Source organism: Pongo abelii, chromosome 1 (assembly GCF_028885655.2).
Source record: "Pongo abelii isolate AG06213 chromosome 1, NHGRI_mPonAbe1-v2.0_pri, whole genome shotgun sequence".
Classification (NCBI taxonomy): Eukaryota; Metazoa; Chordata; class Mammalia; order Primates; family Hominidae; genus Pongo; species Pongo abelii.
In genome coordinates this window covers 124,835,896-124,847,500 of record NC_071985.2, presented here as the reverse complement: position 1 = coordinate 124,847,500, position 11,605 = coordinate 124,835,896, and the positions used below count along the sequence as shown (strand labels likewise).

General features: G+C 39.2%; 1 protein-coding gene across 3 annotated transcripts in view; it reads right to left on the bottom strand.

Moving 5' to 3' along the window:
- The window catches only part of VAV3 (vav guanine nucleotide exchange factor 3), a 398,937-nt gene that overhangs the window by 275,326 nt on the left and 112,006 nt on the right, over window positions 1–11,605 (bottom strand). The gene's annotated exons all lie outside the window — the stretch shown is intronic.

Sequence of the window (11,605 nt, the reverse complement as noted above, 5' to 3'; positions counted from 1 at the left end):
GAAGCCTTGAGGGACTGTGCTATGAGGGACGGTGCTATCCAGCCCAGATACTATGTTTTTCCCACTATCTTTGCAACCCACAGGAGATTCCATCTGGTGCCTACACCACCAGGGCCCTGGGTTTCAAGCACAAAACTGGGTGGCCATTTGGGCAGACACTGAGCTAGCTGCAGAAGTTTTTTCCATACCCCAGTGACGCCTGGAACACCAGCGAGACAGAAACATTCACTCCCCTGGAAATGGGGCTGAAGCCAGGGAGCCGAGTGGTCTTGCTCAGCAGATCCCATGCCCATGGAGCCCCATAAGCTAAGATCCACTGGCTTGAAATTCTCCTTGCCAGCACAGCAGTCTGAAGTCAACCTGGGATGCTCCAGCTTGGTGGGGGAGGGAGGCTTGAGTATGCAGTTTTCCCCTCACAGTATAAACAAAGCCTCCAGGAAGTTCGGACTGGGTGGAGCCCACCACAGCTCAGCAAAGCCCCTGTAGCCACACTTCCTCTCTAGATTCCTCCTCTCTGCAGAGGGCATCTCTGAAAGAAAGGCAGCAGCCAAAGTCAGGGGCTTATAGATAAAACTCCCATTTCCCTGGCACAGAGCACCTGGGGGAAGGTGCAGCTGTGGACGCAGCTTCAGCAGACTTAAAGGTTCCTGCCTGCTGGCTCTGAAGAGCGTGGTAGATCTCTCAGCACAGCGTTTGAGCTCTGCTGAGGGACAGACTGCCTCCTCAAGTGGGTCCCTAATCCCTGTGCCTCCTGAGTGGGAGACACCTCCCAGCAGGGGTCGACAGACACCTCTTACTGGAGAGCTCCGGCTGGCATCTGGTGGGTGCCCCTCTGGGACGAAGCTTCCAGAGAAAGGAACAGGCAGCAATCTTTGTTTTTCTGCAGCAACCACTGGTAATACCCAGGCAAACAGAGTCTGGAGTAGACCTCCAGCCAGACCTGCAGCAGAGAGGCCTGACTGTGAGAAAGAAAACTAACAAACAGGAAGGAATAGCATCAACATCAACGAAAAGGACGTCCGCACAAAAACCCCATTCGAAGGTCACCAACATCAAAGATCAAAGGTAGATAAATCCACAAAGATGAGGAAAAACCAGCACAAAAAGGCTGAAAATACCAAAAACCAGAATGCCTCTCCTCCTCCAAAGGATCACAACTCCTTGCCAGCAAGGGAACAAAACTGGAAAGAGAATGAGTTTGACAAATTGACAGAAGTAGGCTTCAGAAGGTGGGTAATAACAAACTCCTCCGAACTAAAGGAGTATGTTATAACCAAATGCAAGGAAGATAAGAACCTTTAAAAAAGTTAGAGGAATTGCTAACAAGAATAACCAGTTTTGAGAAGAACATAAATGACCTGATAAAGCTGAAAAACACAGCACATGAACTTCATGAAGCATACATAAGTATCAACAGCCGAATAGATCAAACAGAAGAAAGGATATCAGAGATTGAAGATCAACTTAATGAAATAAAGCATGAACACAAGATTAGAGAAAAAAGAATGAAAAGGAACAAACAAAGACTCCAACAAATAATGAAACTATGTGAAAAGACCAAACCTACATTTGATTGGTGTACCTGAAAGTGACGGGGAGAATGGAACCAAGTTCAAAACCACACTTCAGGATATTATTCAGGAGAACGTCCCCGAACTAGCAAGACAGGCCAACATTCAAATTCAGGAAATACAGACAATACCACTAAGATACTCCACGAGAAGAGCAACCCCAAGACACATAATTATCAGATCCACCAAGGCAGAAATGAAGGAAAAAATGTTAAGGGCAGCCAGAGAGAAAGGTCAGGTTATCCACAAAGGGAAGCCCATCAGACTAACAGTGGATCTCTCTGCAGAAACCCTAGAAACCAGAAAAGAGTGGGGACCAATATGCAACATTCTTAAAGAAAAGAATTTTCAACCAGAATTTCATATCCAGCCAAACTAAGCTTCATAAGCAAAGGAGAAACAAAATCATTTACAAACAAGCAAATGCTGAGAGATTTTATCACCACCAGGCCTGCCTTCCAAGAGCTCCTGAAGGAAGCACTAAATATGGAAAGGAAAAGCCAATACCAGCCACTGCAAAAACATACCAAATTGTAAAGACCATCAACACTATGAAGAAACTGCATTAACTAATGGGAAAAATAAACAGCTAGCATCATAATGACAGGATCAAATTCACACATAACAATATTAACCTTAAATGTAAATGGGCTAAATGCCCCAATTAAAAGACACAGACTGGCAAATTGGATAAAGAGTCAAGACCCATTGGTGTGCTGTATTCAGGAGACCCATCTCACATGCAAAGACACACATAGGCTCAAAATAAAGGGATGGAGGAATATTTACCAAACAAATGGAAAACAAAAAATAAAAGGAGCGGTTGCAATTCTAGTCTCTGAGTCTCTGACAAAACAGACTTTAAACCAACAAAGATCAAAAAAGACAAAAAAGGCCATTACATAATGGTAAAGGGATGAATGCAACAAGAGCTAACTACCCTAAATATACATGTACCCAATACAGGAGCACCCAGAGTCATAAAGCAAGTCCTTAGAGACCTACAAAGAGACTTAGACTCCCACACAATAATAGTGGGAGACTTTAACACCCCACTGTCAATATTAAACAGATCAACGAAACAGAAAATTAACAAGGATATTCAGGACTTAAAATCAGCTCTGGACCAAATGGACCTAATAGACATCTACAGAACTCTCCACCCTATAATCAACAGAATATATAATCTTCTCAGCACCACATTGCACTTATTCTAAATTGACCACATAATTGGAAGTAAAACACTCCTCAGCAAATGTAAAAGAATGGAAATCACAAAAAACCGTCTCTCAGACCACAGTGCACTCAAATTAGGACTCAGGATTAAGAAACTCACTCAAAACCACACAACTACAAGGAAACTAAACAACCTGCTCCTGAACGACTACTGGGTAAATAACGAAATTAAGGCCAAAATAAATAAGTTCTTTGAAACCAATAAGAACAAAGAAACAATGTGCCAGAATCTCTGGGACACAGCTAAAGCAGTGTTGAGAGGGAAATTTAGAGCACTAAATGCCCACAGGAGAAAGCAGGAAAGATCTAAAATTGCCACCCTAATATCACAGTTAAAAGAACTAGAGAAGCAAGAGCAAAGAAATTCAAAAGCTAACAGAAGGCAAGAAATAACTAAGATCAGAGCAGAAATGAAGGAGATAGAGACACAAAAAACCCTTCAAAAAAATCAATGAATCCAGGAGCTGGTTTTTTGAAAAGATTAACAAAATAGACCGCTAGCCACACTAATAAAGATGAAAAGAGAGAAGAATCAAAAGACATAATAAAAAATGATAAAGGGGATATCACCACTGATTCCACAGAAATACAAACTACCATCAGAGAATACTATAAACACCTCTACGCAAATAAACTAGAAAATGAAGAAGAAATGGGTAAATTTCTGGAAACATACACCCTCCCAAGACTAAACCAGGAATAATTTGAATCCCTGCACAGACCAATAACAAGTTCTGAAATTAAGGCAGTAATTAACAGCTGACCAACTAAAAAAAGCCCAGGACCAGAGAGATTCACAGCTGAATTCTACCAGCGGTACAGAGAGGAGTTTGTACCATTCATTCTGAAGCTATTCCAAATAATAGAAAAAGAGAGACTCCTCCTAACTCATTTTGAGGCCAGTCCTGATACCAAAACCTGGCAGAGACACAACAAAAAAAAGAAAACTTCAGGCCAATATCTCTGATGAACATCAATGCAAAAATGCTCAATAAAATACTGGCAAATCGGTCAGGTGCGGTGGCTCACGTCTGTAATCCCAGCACTTTGGGAGGCCGAGGAGGGCAAATTGCAAGATGAGGAGATCAAGACCATCCGGGCTAACATGGTGAAACCCTGTCTCTACTAAAAACACAAAAAATTAGCTGGGCATGGTGGCGGGTGCCTGTAGTCCCAGCTAATCAGGAGGGTTAGGCAGGAGAATGGCATGAACCCTAGAGGCGGAGCTTGCAGTGAGCCAAGATCATGCCACTGCACTCCAACCTGGGCGACAGAGCAAGACTCCATCTCAAAAAAAAAAAAAAAAAAAAATACGGGCAAACTGAATCCAGCAGCACATCAAAAAGCTTATCCATCACAATAAAGTCAGTTTCATCCCTGGGATGCAAGGCTGGTTCAACATATGAAAATCAATAAACATAATCCATCACATAAACAGAACCAATGACAAAACAACCACATGATTATCTCAATAGATGCAGAAAAGGCCTTTGATAAAATTCAACACCTCAAAAACTCTCAATAAAGTAGGTACTGATGGAATGTATCTCAAAACAATAAGAGGTATTTATGACAAACCCACAGCCAATATCATACTGAATGGGCAAAACCTGGAAGCATTCCCTTTGAAAATCAGCACAAGACAAGGATGCCCTCTCTCACCACTCCTATTCAACGCAGCATTGGAAGTTCTGGACAGGGCAATCAGGAAAGATAAGCAAATAAAGGGCATTCAAATAGGAAGAGAGGAAGTCAAATTGTCTCTGTTTGCAGATGATATGATCGTATATTTAGAAAATCCCATCGTCTCAGCCCAAAATCTCCTTAAGGTGATAAGCAACTTTAACAAAGTCTCAGGATACAAAATCAATGTGCAAAAATCACAAACATTCCTATACACCAATCATAGACAAACAGAGAGCCAAATCATGAGTGAACTTCCATTCACAATTGCTACAAAGAGAATAAAATACCTAGGAATCCAACTTACAAGGGATGTGAAGGACCTCTTCAAGGAGAACTACAAACCACTGCTCAACGAAATAAAAGAGGACACAAACAAATGGAAGAACATTCCATGCTCATGGATAGAAAGAATCAATATCGTGAAAATGGCCATATCACCCAAAGTAATTTGTAGATTCAATGCTATCCCTATTAAGCTACCATTGACTTTCTTCACAGAATTAGAAAAAACTACTTTAAATTTCATACGCAACCAAAAAAAAAAAAAAAGTCTGTATAGCCAAGACAATCCTAAGCAAAAAGAACAAAGCTGGAAGCATCACACTACCTGACTTCAAACTATACTACAAGGCTACAGTAACCAAAACAGCATGGTACTGGTACCAAAACAGATATATTGACCAACGGAACAGAACAGCGGCCTCAGAAATAACACCACACATCTACAGCCATCTGATCTTTGACAAACCTAACACAAAAAAAAAAACAATGGGGAAAGGATTCCCTATTTAATAAATGGTGTTGGGAAAACTGGCTAACCATATGCAGAACACTGAAACTGGACCCCTTCCTTATACCTTATACAAAAATTAACTTAAGATGGATTAAAGACTTAAACATAAGACCTAAAACCATAAAAACCCTAGTAGAAAACCTAGGCAATACCACTCAGGACACAGGCATAGGCAAAGACTTCATGACTATAACACCAAAAGCAATGGCAACAAAAGACAAAATTGACACATGGGATCTAATTACAGATCTTCTACACAGCAAAAGAAACTATCAACAGAGTGAACAGGCAACCTACAGAATGGGAGAAAATTTTTGCAATCTATCCATCTGACAAAGGGCTAATATCCAGAATCTACAAGGAACTTAAACACATTTACAAGAAAAAACAAACAACCCCATCAAAAAGTGGGCAAAGGATATGAACAGACACTTCTCAAAAAAAGACATTTATGCGGCCAACACACATATGAAGAAAAGGTCATCATCACTGGTCATTAGAGAAATTCAGATCAAAACCATGAGATACCATCTCATGCCACTTAGAATGGCGATCATTAAAAAGTCAGGAAACAACATATGTTGGAGAGGATATGGAGAAACAGGAACGCTTTTACACCATTGGTGGGAGTGTAAATCAGTTTCAACTATTGTGGAAGACAGTGTGGCGATTCCTCAAGGATCTAGAACTAGAAATACCATTTGACCCAGCAATCCCATTACTGGGTATATATCCAAAGGATTATAAATAATTCTACTATAAAGACACATGCCCACGTATGTTTATTGCAGCACTATTCACAATAGCAAAGACTTCAAACCAACCTAAATGCCCATCAATGATAGACTGGATAAAGAAAATGTGGCACATAAACACCTTGGGATACTGTGCACACATAAAAAAGAATCAGTTCATGTTCTTTGCAGGGACATGGATGAAGCTGGAAACCATCATTATCAGCAAACTAACACAGGAACAGAAAAACAAACACGGCATGTTCTCACTTATAAGTGTGAGCTGAACAGTGAGAACAGATGGGCACAGGGAGGGGAACATCACACATCAGGGCCTGTCGCAGGGTTGGGGGCAAGGGGAGGGATTGCATTAGGAGAAGTACCTAATGTAGATGACGGGTTGATTGGTGAAGCAAACCACCATCAAGTATACCTATGTAACAAACCTGCACGTTCTGCACATGTATCCCAGAAGTATAATTTTTTTAAAAAAAGAAAGAAAAAATAAAGTTTTCTTCCTTTTAACTTGTAGAGCCAGACTGATCACCTATTTTTAAGGTTTCTCTTCCTAATTGTCATTCCTCTCTATTATCTGCAAACATCTAATAAAGGCTACCACACATATATATATTTCCTTTCGGATAGCTGCATAGTGGGAAACCAAGCAACAGTAAAGGTAAGTGTGCCCTTGGCATTGCCCTCCACAGCAACAGAACTTGAAGGGAGAAAAGTTATCCTGAATTCTAGGTGGCAATAAGCAGCAAAAGCAGCAGGGGCCCAAGGTAAGGCTGGGAACAAGACAGAGCTGAGAAGAAGTGCACAGAAGCAGCTGCCACATGAACAAGAAAGCCGGCCCTCATTCCCAAAGCTAGAGGAAGGGGACTCATTAGAGGAGGAAAGGAGAAGAGCTATCACTTGGCTTACAAGCATTTGTAATCATCTGTATCATCTGGCCTTAAACAAATGTGTTATAAAAGGGTCACTGTCATATCTATTCAGTTTTAATTTGACTGCTAATACCCAGCATATTTGAACTAGAAAAACACTCAGAAAAAAAAAAAGCAAATTTTTGTTTCAATAGTGAATTTTCATTTTATTTTCATTTTACCTTTAATCTTAAATGTTCCTGCCTATTAAGCTGGAAAGCATTTATTCATTTTATACTGAGCCACAGAACAAGATTTTCATATTTATTTGCAAGATAAAAAAGTCACCACATACCCTACACTTGTTAAGAGCTCTTTAAATACACAGGAAGTCAAAAGGAAACAGAAGTGCTCCCACAGGATGCTGTCCCCAAAGGCAACAGGCTCTGAAAAATAATTCTTGCCAAATCAGGATGTTGCTGGAAATAAACATAATAGACAAGATTTTTTAAGAAGTATCTAATGTCACCATTAGGCAGCATCAGCTAAATGTGTTTCAGCAAATATATGAATCTACCCACTTAGAAAAATTTGTGATCAATTCAGTAGAGTGCCTTGTTTATATTTGAGAAAATACAGTAACTGATACTATTTTACAAGTTTGTTGATTTTTTAAAAAAAGTTTTTCAAGAGTTTCAGGTTTTACTAGATACAATAAAATGGAAATATAATTCTCAATTTCAATTACAATACAGTGAGATTGCTTTTAATCTGTAATCCTCATTGAGGCAGAACTGATTCCGGAAAGGCTATGTTCAGAGGTACAATTAAGTTATCATACCTCCAACTAACGATTCTGGTGCTAAGCAACTGAGGCCAGAGGAATGACTACTAGAGGTTTGAATTGTTTATTAAAATGGAACTAAGACTGTACCTATACCTTTAATACACATTTTCAATGGAACTATACATTCTTCCCTTATAAGGATGATGAAATTCCCTTTTTAGTTTCCCTGTTCCTCTCTATGCATAATTCTCAACCTTCCAAAAAAATAATTTGAAGACACAGGTATGTTCCTAAAGGACTCTTCAGTCTTAAGTACTTTTAAAATAAAATGAGTCTCCAATTAAGGAAGACAAAGTCACTGTATACAAAAATTTGTAAAATAAGAAATAAAAATCACCTCGAATCTAGCCACTGAAAAACAAACACAGTTAACATTTTGGCAAGCTTCGTTCCAGGCTTACATATATAATCTTAATAAAACTGGAGATCATGGTTTACATACTGTTTTATTAGATACTTTTCATTAATTGTGAGGATTTATTTCATTCCATTATTCTTCTAAAATATTTAAATGGCTGCAGAGTTCTCCATTTTATGAAGTTCTGAAAACTCATTTAACCAACTTTCTTCTATTGAATGGGTGTTAGTTTTTATTCCAAATTATTAAATTAACATTACATATATCAACTGGTATCTTAAGTATGTAAGACTCTCTGAATATTTACTTTTATTAATGTCTTAAAAGTATATTTACTAGGTCAAAGACCATAAACAATTTTAAGGTTTTAGATACACCATAGCAAATCCTAACCAAAAATGGTTTATCAGCAACCACTCTATCTAAAAGAGTGCATTTCACTAGGCAAATGCTATTCAAAGGATAGGATCACCAACATTTCACACCACCTTTATCAATTCTCAGTATTTTCATAGGAAAGAAAAGATGTGCCAATCTAATAGACAAAAATGAAGGCTTGTGGGTTTTTTTTTTTATTTGTATTGATTTTTGCCATCATTTTCAACAGGTTTTAAAGCATGTTTACTGGTCACTCATATTAATAAGTGTATGCAAGTATGTGCACACGGATGTGGGTGAAAACTGTTTTTTGAGCATTCTTCTTTTGAGTTTTCCATTTATGTACTGATCTAGGAGAGAAGCAGTTAAGAGCTTGTGCTCTGGAATCCAACCCCATGGGTTCAAAATCCCTTCTCTACCACTTATTAGTCATGTGGCTATGGCAAGTTACCTAACCATCATCTGTGAAACTGAGATAATAACAGAATGGAGCTGGGAATATTAAATGCAATAATCTATGCTGCAACATAGGAGACAAGTGTTTTCTATTGTAATCCATTATTTACTTTTTATGGAGAATAAAACTTTTAACACTATATTTTCCATAAATAATATGTATTTTGTCAGAGTTTGCCATATGTGCCTCTTATTTGGGGGTACTTTTTGAGATACGTAAGTTTTCTATTTTCATAAATGAAAATGTATCACCTTCTGTACAAGTTCTTGTTTCTATACTCAGGAAGATCCTCCCCCATCCCTCAAGAACCAAAAAAAAAAATTCATTTATAGTGCTGCAAGTTCTTTTAATGTCTTTTAAAAAAAAAAAAAAAGTGATTTTTGATCACAAAGCAGGACACAGAAAGACCATCACAGAAAGAGAAAAGCCAGAGAAACAAAAATAGATCAAAAGAGAATCAAGATCAATGAAGGTTATCCAACATTCTATTTCCTAAACACAATCCTATATTAGGGCTAATCTGACAATGTCCTTAAGTAAACCAAGAAACAGTATTTTAACTCCTTCATAAGAGGTAACTAAAGAATATTCCACAGACAATTTATTTTTGAGCTAACTTTCTATGTGTTTAACAGCCACTCTTTCAGATCTGAACCCCCTGTGTATGCATATTAGGTTGTCACAGTGTAGGGGTAACTGTATTTTTTTTTTCTAAGGTGGGATATTGCTAAGAGTGAAAGGTCACTATGAATAATTATGCTACGGGCCGGGCATGGTGGCTCAAGCCTGTAATCCCACCACTTTGGGAGGCTGAGACCAGCAGATAACTTGAGGCCAGGGGTTCAAGGCCAGCCTGGCCAACATGGCAAATCCCCATCTCTATTAAAAAATACAAAAATTAGCCGGGCATGGTAGCGTGCGCCTGTAATCCCAGTTACTCTGGAGGATGGGACATGAGAATCACTTGAACCTGGGAGGCAGAGGTTGCAGTTAGCCGAGATTGTACCACTGCATTTCAGCTTGGGCAACAGAGCAAGACTCTGCCTAAAAAAATAAAATAAAATAAAATTATGCTACGTTAACAGACATAAGCCGACACCACCCTGGGCAAACAGATACATATTTACCTTATTACTACCTTGCTGAAGATCTTCACCTTAAAATCTTTTAACAAATGGCTTCAACAAAAAACAATTCCCTTGTTTTCCACAAATTTTGCAATCTTATGATTACGTTGATGGAATCTAATATATCAGATAACTTCATTCACCAACTCCATGTGTTCATCTACCATTTATTTCTCATGCTTCTGCAATCTCATCTCCTACTACTTCCACTCTACTGAAATTGTTTTAACAGTGCTCTAGATGTTGCTAAATCTAATGACATTTCTCTGCAATTTTCCTGCTCAACCACTTTTGCAGTATGTCATAATGACCTCCCTGACCTTCTTGAGACTATCTTTCCCTGCCATAGTGAATCACGAATATGATGGGAGGGTCTCTTCTCTCAGGTATGTGAAGGTGAAAAAGGTTGAGAACTGCTGAAAAATGATGTGAAAGCATAACACTAACTGCTGTAACAGACCCTAAAATTCTGTATTTTAACATGCTAAAGTTTAATTTCATTCACATAATAATCCCTCAATGGTGTTCCTGGTTAGCAGATGACTTTCCCCTACATAGCGACCCAGCATCCATCCCTTTGTGCCTTTGCCATCTTCTAAAGCCAAAACCTCTGTACTCAGTTGGTGTTTGGAGAAAATACACAAAAACAAAACCAGGGAAGACAGCACATCGAATGTTTTTATGGGTCAGGTCTGGGAATGGTACACATTACTGCTACACACAATCCACTGGCTAAAACTTGGTCACATGGCTAAGTCTAACTGCAAGGAGGCTTGGAAATATAATCTGCCTATGTACCCCAAAACAAGAAGAAATGGGTTTGGTGAACAGTATTCCACTGTCTGTCACAAAAAAGGCTCTTCAAGAAATCTCTGCTATTTAACTTTATTTATTTTATTTTATTTTTTTGAGACAGGGTCTTGCTCTGTCACCCAGGCTAGAGTGCAGTGGCACAATCACGGCTCACTGTGGCCTCAACCTCCTGGATTCAAGCGATCCTCCCACCTCAGCCTCCCGAGTAGCTGCAACTACAGCTGCATGCCACCATGCACAGATAATTTTTGTATTTTTTTGTAGAGATGTGGTTTTGCCATGTTGCCCAGGCTGGTCTCTAGCTCCTGAGCTCAAGGGATCAACAGGACTGGGCCTCCCAAAGTGCAGAGATTACAGGTGTGAGCCACCCCACCAGGCCTGCTAATTTCATTTATATGTTAAATTTGTTAAGAGCAGGGGCAGGAATTGTGTAACAACTGGAGCCTACCCCAAATCTATGAGTTTCAAATATGACTGATGTCCTTCTTAGGACTGGTAGGGTGACCCACAAGAAATCTAATAGTATGAGGGACTACAAAACCTAATGAAAAAGAATTCAGCCTAATAACAAAGCAGCCAGGGAGAAAAAAAGAGGACTCAAAGGCAAGATACAGGAAGATGTCTCACAGCTCTTCCTTTGTGTCAACTCTAGAAAAATACCTGCTGAATCCAGAGAAAGGAAAATGTGTGGAGAAAGCTGAGAGCACAGGCTCCTTCCACTTCTACCCAGAAAACAGTG